The 14566-nt window shown below is 37.0% G+C and overlaps 1 protein-coding gene across 1 annotated transcript in view; it reads right to left on the bottom strand.

Moving 5' to 3' along the window:
• CDH18 (cadherin 18) overlaps positions 1–13814 on the bottom strand; it is a 279170-nt gene extending 265356 nt beyond the window's left edge. Inside the window, exon 1 of the mRNA XM_068161968.1 lies at positions 13795–13814. The gene's annotated coding sequence lies outside the window, so the exon portion shown is untranslated. The remainder of the gene's footprint in view (positions 1–13794) is intronic.
• Between the last annotated feature and the right edge of the window lie 752 nt (positions 13815–14566).

The raw sequence follows: 14566 nt of genomic DNA, 5'->3' as shown, positions 1-14566 counted from the left end.
CTTGTAAAATGCCCCTCCCCAGCTTTTTTCGTAGGCCCCTTTCAGGTACTGGAAGACCAATATAAGATCTTTCTGGAGCCTTCCTTCTCCAGACTGAATAGAATCATAGAATTATAGAATAGCTTGGATTGGAAGCAACCTTAAGTATCATCTGATTCCAATCCCCCCACCGCGGGCAAGGGGCACCTTCCACTAAACCAGGTTGTTCAAGGCCGTGTCCTTGTCCTGGTGGAGTAAGTGAATATTTTGCATGCTGTAAGTTTGTAAACTCAAGTAATTAACCGATGTATAATATTTAGTGTGGGTTTTAGGTAGGAATAATATATTCTTGCTTTTGAGTTGTAATGTCATATTCTTCCATTCTTCCCTTGTTTCTGTGAAAACCTGCAATTAGACCTTTGAGTAAAATCCAAATTAATCGTCTGCTTGGGCCTTGCAGTTAAACTTGTATGCAAATCTCAAACAAATTGTTTGCTTGAACCTTGCAGTCTAGTCTCTTGTTGTTACTCCCTTGTTCAATGAGTATCATTGTGACCTATCCAATTCTCTTAAGCATGCAAAACAGAAGGGATTCTTTCAGTGCAACTTTCTAACTGAAGACGTAAAAATTGATAAGTTGGAAAATGTCACCACTTACGATGATTCATGGACCAAGTATAGAAGTGTTTTATGTAAGTTCTAATGAAATCAGTGAAGATACCTTCTGACTTGGTAGAGCTTCATCAGGCATAAAATTATTGCATAGCTGTTGATATTACATGTGCTGTTTAATTAAGTACTTGTCTACTTGTGAAAAATTCCCTGTCAGGCTGAGATTATAAATATTAGAGCAATAATCTCACAGAGTTTCACATACGTATGTTTTGAGGGTTGTTAGTTTACATTCTCAAAGAGAGTGAGAAAATCATGCCTATATCTCTGCCAGATTAATGTTGGGAAGCAGACTGTAGGAAGCAGTAGCAACTTAGGGTGGGATTTAAGAAACATGTATGATTAGAAAGAACTCTTTGGTCTTCCAGCATGCACCTGTATCTGTTTCAGCATCATGCCACATATTCTCTTTGACAAAACTGATCAAAACTCACCTTAAGCTGTAAGTATTTTGTTTCCATTATTGTTCTAAAAGCATAATCAAAATAAGGACACAGAAGAGAGAAGCAATATAAGTGAATGATACATACACCATGTCATACGAATAAATGTGTGCAATAAAAAGAAAAAAAAAATCAATATGCATATATGAACATTTGCAGCAGAATTTGACCCATAGCCACCTCTCCATATGTATGGATACACATGACCATCTACAAGGTCGCTATGGCAGATGACCTAATTTGTGCCTTCTCCTAATAAATATTTTATTATAATCCTTCCTAATAACAGCAGAAATCAAAGAAAGGAAACTTTAAAAATGAGTTGATTGAAACTACAATCCCTTGAACTTAGCTCTCAAGATCTTCAATAGAAAGAAGAATTACTCTGTCATCTCTCCACCTGCTTTCATCTGCTCTCTGGGGTTCTTCCTGCTGTGAACACCCTAAAGGCTATTTCTCCTCTGGGTACGTAGATCTCTTTTTAAGCTGCCATTTTAAGCACTTAACATTCTGTGCACTTGAATGCACTTATCATTTGCTTTTTGCTGCAGCTACAAATAACCTTAAGAGAATGTCAGTGTCTAGATGCTTTATCCACACATATGCTATGGGATCAGGAGCATTATCAACATTTATCAACATAATGTGTGGAGTTTTCACTCTGCTTTCCTTTGGAAAACAAGTGCTGGCACAAATGTTTTTCTCTAGACAAAGTGGTATTCAGTTATTCAAATTACTTCAGGCTGCAATCATTGTATCTTGTCAATTTTATGAAATTAATGTTGAATGCTGGAAAGATCTTAAACAGATTTTAATTCTTTGTTTAAGAAAAGAATTTGTGAGTAAATTAAAGAAGCAGATGTGGCTAAATTATTAAAACCAAGCAAAAATATAGATAGCTAATAAAGTTTCACTTGAAGCTGACCATCTCTGTTGTAGTCCAGACTACATATTGTGTATGAGTATCTGGTTATTATTTCTGTTCATTTCAAAATCACAAAATATGAAAATGTGATGGACCATATTGCTTGCTATGGAACAACTCTACACAGAATCATTTGTGAGGCCTTTTCAGAAGAAACATTTTCTGCAGGGGAGAGTAGGACAAAAATTGGTTCAAAATGTATATATGTTGCAAACAAGACAAGGAAAGACATTTGAAAATGAAGTCAGATATCCTTGTTTCTACATCCTGTTTTAAATGAAATTACTATGGAATTTCAATGAAATTGCCATGTACCTGAAATCCCATCCCTCCTAGCTATCAAGAGGTTTTGCAGGTACCTCTGCAAAATTCAAATGAAAATCATGTTTTTCAATACTGACATTTAAATCAGGTTATGAAAGGCCCTAAATTCCCTAAATTAAATTATTTAGGTACAAGATTTTAACATCTTTACTCAGATGAAAGTACCCTGTGCCTAGGGGCCTGCCTTCTGAAGTCAATCAATCTCTGCAGAGTCTCTGTACCAGACCCAAAAAACATAGCGGTTTTAATCAAATGTTCTGCCCAGTGGAATATTTGCAGAACTTTAATCCCAGACAAAACCAGTCTGTAATATGAGTGAGGCTTGCAAAAAATGCCTCTCACAGACTATGTTCTTTTATACAATAATATCCTTCTGGCAGGAAACAAGCCTTTTTTTGAGTCTCAGTATTGCTATTTGCCTGTTTTGCAAGGAATACCAGACCTGAAGATGCAATGAGGTTTTCCTTTTCCCGTATGATGACATTCTCACCAGCACAAAGAGGACTGAAGATCGATAACATTGAATATGTAATAAAATGTCTGACATCACCTTCTCTTCCAAAAGGAATAAATGAGCATCATATTTTCAAGTTATTCTCTCCAGATTTCAACCAAACTAAGGTTTACAACTTTCAATATGTAATCCTCTGAATAAAAATGATAATTTATATTTAAGTGTATGTTTTAAAATGGCATCAACTCTGGTTGAAAAAGTTCCAAAATACAGAAGAGCAGAACAATAAAAAGCGTGCTGTAAGGTATCATTTTTTTCTGTTACATGGATCATAGAATCATAGACTCATAGGATCAATAAGGTTGGAAAAGACCTCAAAGATCATCAAGTCCAACCTGTCACCCAAGACCTCATGACTACTAAACCATGGCACAAGTGCCACATCTATGTTAACAGCAAAAATATTTTAATAATGCCTTCTTTAATGCTGTTATTCAAATAGTATAGCTTTTACCCCAGTCATAGTCCAATAGTAAATTTCAATTAATCATCCTAAATATATTTTTCATGTAACTTAAAGTCTAAGGATAGAATAGAATAGAATAGAATAGAATAGAATAGAATAGAATAGAATAGAATAGAATAGAATAGAATAGAATAGAATATACCAGACCAGGTTGGAAGAGGCCTTCGGGATCACCACATCCAACCTATCATCCAACACCACCTAATCAACTAAACCATGCAATCAAGCACCCTATCAAGTCTCCTCCTAAACACCTCCAGTGATGGTGACTCCACCACCTCCCCAGGCAGCCCATTCCAATGGACAATCACTCCCTCTGTGCAGAATTTCTTCCTAGCCTCCCCTGGTACAGCTTGAGACTGTGTCCTCTTGTTCTGCTGCTGAGTGCCTGGGAGAAGAGACCAACCTCTGCCTGTCTACAACGTCCCTTCAGGTATCTATAGAGAGCAAGAAGGTCACCCCTGAGTCTCCTCTTCTCTAGGCTAAGCACCCCCAGCTCCCTCAGTCTCTCCTCACAGGGCTTGTGTTCCAAACCCCTCACCAACTTTGTTGCCCTTCTCTGAACACATTCCAGCAAGTCAACCTCCTTCCTAAACTGAGGGGCCCAGAACTGGACGCAGTACTCAAGGTGCAGCCTAACCAGTGCAGTATACAGAGGCAGAATGACCTCCCTGCTCCTGCTGGCCACACTGTTCCTGATGCAGGCCTTTATCCTGATATAGGATAAAGGATAATAGTTGTACTCATATTTAAAACCAAAAATATTCTGTGTTCTTTCAAACACTGAAGTCAGTTTCCATATTTTTTCCTTTACTTAAGGTTTTAAAGACCATTTATTGATTATTTTGCTGGACCAGAACGGCTACGTAGATTTAATATTTGTATTTTATTTCCAATTATGCATTTATGTGAAGCTTATAAGAAAATGTGATTCAAGATCAAATCTCTAAAACAAATTAGTCTGGAATTATTTGCTTATTTAATCAACAGACACAGCAGTATTGTGAAATAAATGAGAATGATAAAAGTCTCTCCCATAAGAAGGAACAGAGGAACAGACTAATGAAACAAACCAGTGGTGACATTCTGCAAACGTTTCCCTGTAAGCAAGTTATTCTGTAGCAATCTAACAATGCAGATAAGTGTAATAGGATCTGATTATAAAACAGCCTCTCAACAGAGAAAAAAAATTATCTGTGGAACCAGTGAATCCCACTTTCGTTCATTAACTCTGACAATTTAGGCACAAACAGAAATGTTTATTTTATGCAATAATTAATTTTTTGGGGGTATTGTTTAGGATTTCCATATAACTAGAAAAATAATGTTTTTAAAATCCTTGTTAATCCCAGATGCAATAAACCAAAACCATTTTATCTTCATAGAAGATTTTATGCAGATGATAAAAAACATCTTTTTGTCAGACTTGTTTACAAGATGATTAATAGTAGCGTATCCTCTCAATCATTGCACAAAAGTTTGCATAGACACTAAGTGGCTGTTCAATATATTCATCAGTGATATAGACAGTGAGATTGAGTGAACCCTCAGCAAATCTGCAGATGATAACAAGCCGAGTGGTGAAGTCGATAGGACTGAAAGACAGGTTGCCATAGAAAGGGACCCAGACAGTCTGGAAAGGTGGGCTGAGGAGAATCTTTACAAGGTTCAATAAGGCAAAGTGCAAGGTACTGCACCCATGCCAGGGCAATTGTCTGTATCAATATATTCTGGGGGATGATGAAAATGAGAACAGCCCTTCAGAAAAGGAATTGGGTAGATTTGTGGATGAGAAGCTGGATTAAGTCAACAATGTGCACTTGCAGCCCAGAAGGCCAATGGCATCCTGGGCTGCATCAAAACAAGTATGGCCAGCAGGTCAAGTGAGGTGATTCTGCCACTCTGCTCTGCTGAGGTCTCACCTTGGACTAGATGACCTTCAGATGTCCCTTCCAACCCAAACCATTCTATGATTCTGTGAATACTATGTCCAGCTATGTGGCCCACAACACAAAAGAGTAATGAACCTGCTGGAGCAGGTCCAGAGAAGGGCCACAAATATGATCAGAGGGCTGGAACGCCTCTCCTATGAGGACAGCCTGAGGGAGCTGGAGCTGCTAAGCCTGGAGAAGAGAAGGTTCTGGGGAGACCTTATAACTACATTTCAATGAAGTAGACCCTCAGGAAGGCTGGGGAAGAACTGTTTAGAAGGGCTTGTAGAGATAGGGCAAGAAGCAATTATTTTAAGCTGGAGCAGGGTAGATTTAGGTTATACATAAAGAGGAAGTTCTTTAGAATGAGGGTGATAAAACACTGGAACAGGTTGCCCAGGGTTGTGGTTAGGCTCTGTCTCTGGAGACATTGAAGATCAGACTTGATGTGGCCCTGGGCAGCCTGATCTAGTTGGAGATATCACTGTTCATTGCATAGGGGTTGGACAAGATTACTTTTGAGGGTGCCATTCAACCTAACGCAATCTCTGAATCTGTGAAATCTTCCCTCAGCAAACACATCTAATGTACAGATGTGGTTTTCTGTATGTTTGCATTCATAGCCCTCTGCTATTTGGTTACTGTTACCATTCACAATTTTCCTCAAAAGGCTGTCTTTCTGATTTAGTACAGCTTTACTCTGGTTTTATCTGAAATAAATGTCCCAACATGAGTGAGATACTACAGATCCTAGCCTTTAAAATTCATGCTTGCATTTTGGTCATTAGCAAAAAAGAGAAGCATGTAGAAGCATTTCGTACAGAACAAGGACAATATGAACCATCAGTGTGCGCTTGCAGCCCAGAAAGCCAATCATAACCTGGGCTACCTGAAAAGAAGTGTGACATGCAAGTAAAGTGGGCTGTTTGCCCTCCATGGCTTATAGAGTGAGACCAAAAGGACCACTGGCTTAACATGATAATTAAAAGAAAAAAAAAAGTATGATGAATAATGTCAAAGAGCCAAGTACTCACATCTGTGACTACCTCAAATCCTGCTGCTCAGCATCAACACATTACCATAGAGTATCTCTTACAGCATACTAAGAACAGGAAAGAAAGGCAATTCTACCATGCATTGAGGAGGAACTAAGTACAGAGGGCTAATGAAAATACAATGTTCAAAAATGTGTCACAGCCTTCAAAAGGCAATCTCTGCAGAGTAAAAGAATCTGGACTTTGAAGAAAAAATATACCCAATGAGTTGTCTAAGAGGGCTCTGATTAGGAAGTCCACATGCACAAGGGACTGTACATGTGACCTGGACTGAGTCTCCCTCTTGCTGTTTAAAAATATTTTCATTGTGCATATCAACACAGTGAAATATTTCTGATACCTTTGTGCACTCATTCTCTTTCCCATAACCGAAACTTTACTTTCCAAGAAGCAGAGTGCTTCATCTTCCAAATCAGAAGTGTAAATACACTAGGCACATTTTGTAATTAATTGTCCACAGAGTACAGGCAGATCACAGAGTAAAGGCAGATCACGGAGTAAAGGCAGATCTTTTCTTCATAACTGCAGACAGTACTTAAACATTGGAAGATGTCAATATGCTTTATGAAAGCTTAATATGCTTAGTATGTGCAAATATTAATTATTTTCTTTTCACAATGTTTAGACAAAGTTAAGCACTTACCAGAGTAAGTATTCTGCGACAATGTCTAAAATCTATTTTCAGCAATTATTGTAAATAGGTACAATTCAGGAATCCATTAAGGGATACTTAACTGATTTTAAGTAATGATTTAATCATAAAGTCTGCACATAATTAATAATGAGCAAAATCTTAAAATAGTCAGCTGTCTGGCTCCTGTTACTCTGCACTGTTTATTCCATCTTTATCACCTGGCTGTGCAAAAATGGTACTGAAATCTTTAGAAAGTGACATAACCTTACAGTGATCCTTTGTGCTATGTACTCTTTTAGAAGTAACAAATATTAGAAAAAGAAAAATCTTATTCTCTTACTCTTTCTGCTTAATTCTGACCAAAAAAAAAGAAAAGGAGGAAAATATTAAAGAAAGATCAAAGGACAGTTTAATCAATAAACTTTGTAAATCCATCAGACCATGTTGCACAGAAAACAAGCAGAATCCATGATAGTGATAATGAGATACTTGCCTTTTAATAAATCAAATATGAGATCAATGTGACACAGTTCAATTCTTGTTGATCATCTCCTCCTGATGTCACAAGAGACCCAGTCCTGGATCAGCAATCACACTTAGTGTGAGGAGAGAAAATTATGGTCCCTCTTTGCCAGAAATTCTGTTAAATTCTGCCCAGAACACAAAGACTTACAGGACCATATTGATCATGAAAGAGCAATGATGTAACAAAAAATATACTGCCTTTTTCTGTGGGGTAATAAACTGAGTTTCATCTTTCCATGGATGTTTCAAAGTACTCATTTCTTGGGTTATTAGGGAAAACTGGGAGGAAAAGGGACAAATATTCCTTGAAAACTTAAAAAACCTACAGTCAGAGATTTTGTACCTTGTTCACCTGTTTTACTGCTCCAGTTTTCTAATTACTGTAAACTTATCTGTCCTTGTGGGGGCTTCTAGAGCACACAGAAGGGATAGACACTTTAATCACATTTTGAACACTGACTGTGGGAACCCAAAGGAGTAGTTAGCAGGATATGTAGCTGGCCTTCATGTCTATGTGGGAGCCTGGAGGGTAATAAGTGATGTTGTATGTTGGAACCATGTGAGAAGGGATGGGAGTTGAAGATAACCAAATTCTGTATCTTTGAAGCAGATGGGAAAAGCAGCTGGGGGAAAAAGCATCTATTAGAATAAAACATAACAGTGGGCTTGAGGGTTGGTAGGCTGTGGGAAAGTGAAGCAAAGCATGTGCAAACATCTCAATGAATAACCACTGGTTCCACAGACCAAGGCCATTCTGGCCCACTTGTGGCAGTGGTCATCTCCTCTGAAACTGGTCTGTCAGCTTGTGTTTCATTTCACTGTCGTGGACACAGTGGATTGGGCACACTATATTTTCATGATACTCACAAAGAGCCCCACAACATACCTGAGATTTCCACAGACACACAAAACCCCAAAAATACCACCATAAAAGTTATGGGGAAAGCACTCATATTCTTCTTCTCTTGGATATGTATTCTAACAAGAGTAGTCAATTTTTAATCTCACAGAAAAGGAAAGGAAAAAAAAAACCACAAATAAACAAACAAACAATAAAAAGCAAACAAACCAAACAAAAAAAAAACCCCAAACCAAACACCCAACAAACAAACCAGAAAGCTGCTTGGTGCCTCCTTACTGAAAAGACACTATAGTTATCATTGTTTAGTAAGCACAAATAATTCCTGCTAATCCAGTCCTAACAATTGTTTTAAAATACAGAGAATTCTTCACAGTCCTGTAGGAATATACAGCTCTAGACACAATTATTATCAGTAAAACAGAGAGAATATTTTGAGTAAAGAAAGGCAAACTTCTTCTGAAATGCACACACTACACACACTGCAAATCAATATTCATTTTGTGTGTTTTTCCTGGCACAGCATCTGCACAGTGTTAAAACATCTTTTAATGAATCCTGTACTCTATACTTATTGATTGTAGTTTCCTTTGGATTTGCAGCGAGAGCCACAGTAAAGAAGATTACAGCGACAAAAAATATAAGGTGTGTTAGGTTGAGATAAGTTACTTTCAGGAAAATAATTTCAATTGTTACTAACAGTCTGTGCCAACGTTCCTCTGCAAGCTTCAAAGAGCGCTTAGTACAACACTGAAAAAATAGCCCAACCTTTAATCTAAACAGCTCATCTTTAGTGCTCATATCTAAACTTTGTGATACCTGAATAGTGCATCTTACAACTAGGAAATTTGATGGCATTTTCAGGGTTATTTAATTACTTTAAAATAGTGAAAGATTATTTTGTCATGTACATTTTTATATCTGCACGTTTATAATTGATAGAATTTATCATCTTCCTCAGTCCTTTTACAAATGATTATGGGGCAAAATCTAAAATGCTGCTTAATTATTTCTTATTATGATTCTTAGGAAAGCGATAAAACTTAACAGACTGCAAACATAACAAATGCCATCTATCACTTCTGTTGAAGAGATGATATCCAAAAGGCAGATCATTGAGTCTAAATGCTGATCAGAAACTATATTCTGTTAAGACTACTTATTTTTTATCAGAATGAAAAAGGGGTTAGCTCAAAGTATTTCTTCAAAGTCAAAATACTTTTCTGCTGGTTACTTTTCTTCATAACCTCATTTGCAGAATATGTTTTGTAAAATCAACTGATGAGGTTTGGACTGTGCCTGTATCTTGCAGATATCATCAAAAACAAATGAAACAGAAAATCTTTTTTGCTTGCTTCACTTCAGTGCTAGCTGGTTTTCCAGTCTGGGTAGGAATCTGTATATGTATCTGTTTGCACCTGAATTAATTGTTTTCTCTTGCTAGTACATGTATCATTATCAGTCAATTAATTCCTAGCACATCACGTTTCTATGAAGCCAGTACCTTTTTAAGGATGCATATTCATTTTCAGGCATATGACTCTTCATTTTTTTTTCACTTACAAGGTGCCAATTCCTAGTCTAGCATTCTATTACCCTCTTGTTAAAAATTTAATTGAAAATATTACACGATCTTGCACCTATTCAAAATCCACCCATATTTTTCCGAACGGCATCTTGCATTTTATATTCTTTATATTTCCTCAGGATGCAGGAGAGCAGCTAGGTTACACACCAGACTTTCTGGTCAGTGGGTCTTCAGACAAAGTTGATGCAGTATTTATTACAACTATGACAACCCTTTATTAGAATAAACCTTTATTAGAATAAACCAAACCAGGTTGGAAGAGACCTTCAAGATCATCGTGTCCAACCCATCAACCAATCCAACCCACCCAAACAGCTAACCCATGGCACCAAGCACCCCATCAAGTCTCCTTCTGAACACCTTCAATGACGGCGACTCCACCACCTCCCCGGGCAACCCATTCCATAGCGCAATCACTCTTTCTGTATAGAACTTCTTCCTAACATCCAACCTGAACCTCCCCTGGCACAGCCTGAGACTGTGTCCTCTTGTTCTGGTACTGGCTGCCTGGGAGAAGAGACCATCATCCGCCTGTCTACAACCCCCCTTCAGGTAGTTGTAGAGTGATAAGGTCACCCCTGAGTCTCCTCTTCTCCAGGCTAAGCAACCCCAGCTCCCTCAGCCTCTCCTCATAGGGCTTGTGTTCCAAACCCCTCACCAACTTTGTTGCTCTTCTCTGGACTCGTTCCAGCAAGTCAACATCCTTCCTAAACTGAGGGGCCCAGAACTGGACACAGTACTTGAGGTGTGGCCTAACCCTTCCAATGTTATCAGGAGTCACCACCATAGAAATGTGTCTTCATCTCTTCCATAGCCCAGCTTGCCTTCAAACTGAAATGTCTGAATGATGGCCAGCAGCTGCTTTTCCCTTAAGCGCAGAGGCTTCAAGTCCTGCTGTAACACAGCTGATCGTTTACTTATACGCAAGAACACCTTGAACCAGCAAATATTTGTAAGAAATGAATTCTTGTTTTTCATTCCTAAAAGCACCTATTACATATTTACTCAACTCTCAGTTCACTGGACAACACCAGGTCTGTAGCATTTAGTCCTGAAAGTATTTACATGAAAATAAATTTTAACACCAACTCAAACTGATGTAGTTTTTTTCCCTTTGTAACTAGTCATCCAAGGTCCAGTAAAATACAAATTAAATATGAGGGAAAGATAAAAGAGTAGTAATTAAGGAGATAATGAAAAACTGTCGATGACTGCACAGGGAATGATACTGAATAAAACTATAAATGAAAATAAACCTGCTAAGACCATAAGAAAACTTATTCTTGCTTACATTACTTAAGGAATTTATTACTTGCTTAACCATAGCTTCAGAATGCATAATACACCGTAATAAAACTAATCAAGGTCTAATTTGCTTAATAACAAAGTATATGAAAGTCAGCAAAATCTTATCACAGATGTCACAAAAATCTTATCAGCATGTCTCCTGATAACATAAAAGGGAGCTGCACAGCTAAAGCTCTTCAAAAGCTTTGAAAATGTACACCATTATGATTGTCCTCAAAAAGATCATGAAGTTGTGATGTGTCATTTGATGAGTCCTTTATATACGAATGCCTTTAATCCATCTCTCCATATAACATTTAACCTATTCATTCACTGTGTCATGCCACTCAAGCAGCAATATCTTTAGCTATGGCTCACTGACTGTTATTCTCTTTCTGTTTTAGTACACTAGATAAAACACTGGCTTTGTTGTCTCTAAGAGCTCTTTAATTTTTGTGTTAGTAAGATGAAAGAAAATGTAGAAGCAAATAAAAATTATCCAACATTACTCAAATTATTCAACAAATTTTTCAAATGTGTGACATCAAATGACATTGGAAAAAAAAAAAACAAACACCAAACCTGTAGCATTCCAATACTTAATATGTCATTCATCTCTAACTCTCATACCTACCTAACATTATGTACACTTCAATTACTTAGATGTAGTACCAATAAAAAAAAACCACTGATGATTTGCATTACTTTTGTCAGTCTATGAGCAGATGTATGACTGTATAGGTTCATTTATGTTTGAAGGCAGGGCACATGTAGTCATTTCACCTAATCTTTTGCCTTCCAACCCTGAATGAAACTATGAAACTATGAAACTATGACACAGATATGCACTCTCCTGTAGTAATTTCTGCACTTAAAATTTACAGTTACTTATTAAGAGCTTGGAATAATATAAAAATCCCAAACATCTCAAATTAGCAAATTGCTGCAGTAACTCTTGCCCTAAGGTAGACAGCGCGCCTGATAAAAACCTTCATTTTTCTTTCTCTGACTTCTAATACTTGATTCACCAAGTTTAAGCTTAATCTTGCTTTCCAACTTTAGGTTAGGTATTGTCTTCTTCCATGAGAGTGCACTGAATTAAACTGGATTTCACTGCCCTTTCCACCAATTTGGTCAGTTCAATCAAGAACTGTTTTTATTATGTTTAAAGTAATAAGAAGCATTAGAGATGAGGACATAATTCTTGCTGTGTTACATTATAGGTCAAACAGTCATGAATTACATGATCAAGGTGAGCTATTAAATGCTAAAATAAATAATCCTGTCACTTCTTCCCTACAGATAAATGAATCTTTATTTTTTATATTGAGTGGTGAATTTGGACTATCTTATTGAACTGACTCACTAGAAAAGGTTTCCACTGCAGAAATTGTAATAAGCAAACAAACAAGCAAGCAAGCAAACAAATAAGCATTGATAGTTTTAGAGGACTGTGATTGTTTAAGAATGAAAAAATATATGGTAAACAGAGGCAAACTATTTTTAACACCAGCTTGAATATTGCAACTCAGACTGAGGTAATTATTGAATAACTAGTTTTATTGTTCTGTTGCTTGTTTTTGTTTGTTTGTTTGAAAATTAAGATAGCATTTATACAGTTTTGTGTTTCAATGGGAAGTGGCCTAGACCTTGTATCAATTTTTTAATCTCCATGAGTATGATTTTTTGAAGGTTATATATACTTTCCCTGCAGAATCTCTAAGTACCATTTAAATGTTACAGCTAGCCTATCCTCATTTTCACAGTATCACAGAATCACAGAATCACCAAGGTTAGAAGAGACCTCAAAGATCATCAAGTCCAACCTGTCACCACAGACCTCATGACTAGACCATGGCACCAAGTGCCACGTCCAATTTGCAGTTTTACAGTGTGTTTGGCTTTTCCCCTGTTATTTCCTTGCTTTGAATGTTAAATCTCTGGCTTTCCATCACCACCATTTTCTTCTTTAGGTTTAGAAATAAAGCAAAAAGAGTAAGAAAAAAATTACTCTGCCAGACAATGGCTATAGCAAGACCATAAGAGCATCTGCTTTACGTGAGTGGCTTACAATTTTCCTAAAGGAGTTGAAAACATTAAAGATGATATTGATATGAAGAACAAAGTGTGTAAAATAAATACAGAAAGGAAACAACCCAAAAATCAAGTGGATGAATAATAAGAGAATCTAGTTGTTCAGGTATCATTTAACTGGATGTACCAACTCTAGTAATTGATTTCTAAACACCTTTCTTGACTACCTCTATCAGCCAAAGCAGCAATGCATTTTTGAGAAATGATGTGCTGAGTTCTTATTCTTTACTTACGCATCACACTGGGAGCAATACAGGTCATGGAACAGTGCTTTGATAGATGCTGAACATGGGTATTAAGAAAATGCTCAGGTTTGGGGTCTTTTTTTTTGCCAAAACACCTGCAAACACTGACTTAAAAGTGTTCTAGTCTTTAAAGGAGCACCAGACATTAGAGAGAAATACTTTTACAGAAAAGTAATTCTAAAAATTGTTATTTACAACCCAAACACTTTATTTGAGGTGAAGGAAAACTATGGAAGTATGAGAAGCTACTTACTAGACAATGACTAACCAAGAGCTTTCAGTCTTGCAAGTCTCAACTGAGGATACTAGAAGCATGACAGTTCAGTAGCTTTCACTGAAACAGAACAAAAATGTTTTGAATATATGAGTATTGCATAATACTTAGGAAAACAGACAACAGCATAGGTATTGGACTGTCCCTTGCAGCCAGACATGAAGAGGTTAAGATGTTTGCCCTGGTAAATCTATAAAGTTGGTACTAATGTATGAACTTTTATTTTTAAGTGTCAACTTAAAATTGGAACTCTAACTGAAAAATGTGAATGTACAGCAGTGGTACTTCTAAGGCTTCTAACTAGTTTGGGAGTGATTTCTAATTTCATATATCCTGCTAGTTTAGGAAAATCAGCTTATTTGAAAACCTTTTGATTTTAGAAGAATGATGGATTACTGATCTAGAAAACCAAGTAAGTATCGATTCTGAAAGTGAAATGTTATGGTCTGAGCAACAGACCCTGAACCAAAGATGACCTCTAGATGAACATCCCAACCAAATATTAAATACTATTAATACCTGATCATTAGTGGGATATATATGCATCCCTGGTATATAACCATTAGCAAAATGTGCATGCTCTTCAGTGAAAGCTGTAGCTTAGACAAAATATAACCATTAGAGGGGATGAAATTTAAGAATGTGTTTATCTTTCCTTGTTTAGTAGCGTGTCAAGGCCATATAAGCAGATGTCTGGCCTTGTTTGTTAAATAATCAAGGCCCTGTAGGCAAATGGCCTTGCTTAGTAGAC

Source organism: Melanerpes formicivorus, unplaced genomic scaffold, assembly GCF_026170545.1.
Source record: "Melanerpes formicivorus ecotype bairdi unplaced genomic scaffold, bMelFor1.0.p_v2 SCAF_61, whole genome shotgun sequence".
Classification (NCBI taxonomy): domain Eukaryota; kingdom Metazoa; phylum Chordata; class Aves; order Piciformes; family Picidae; genus Melanerpes; species Melanerpes formicivorus.
Note: the sequence above shows the minus strand (reverse complement) of the source record. Positions and strands in the feature narration are given on the sequence as shown.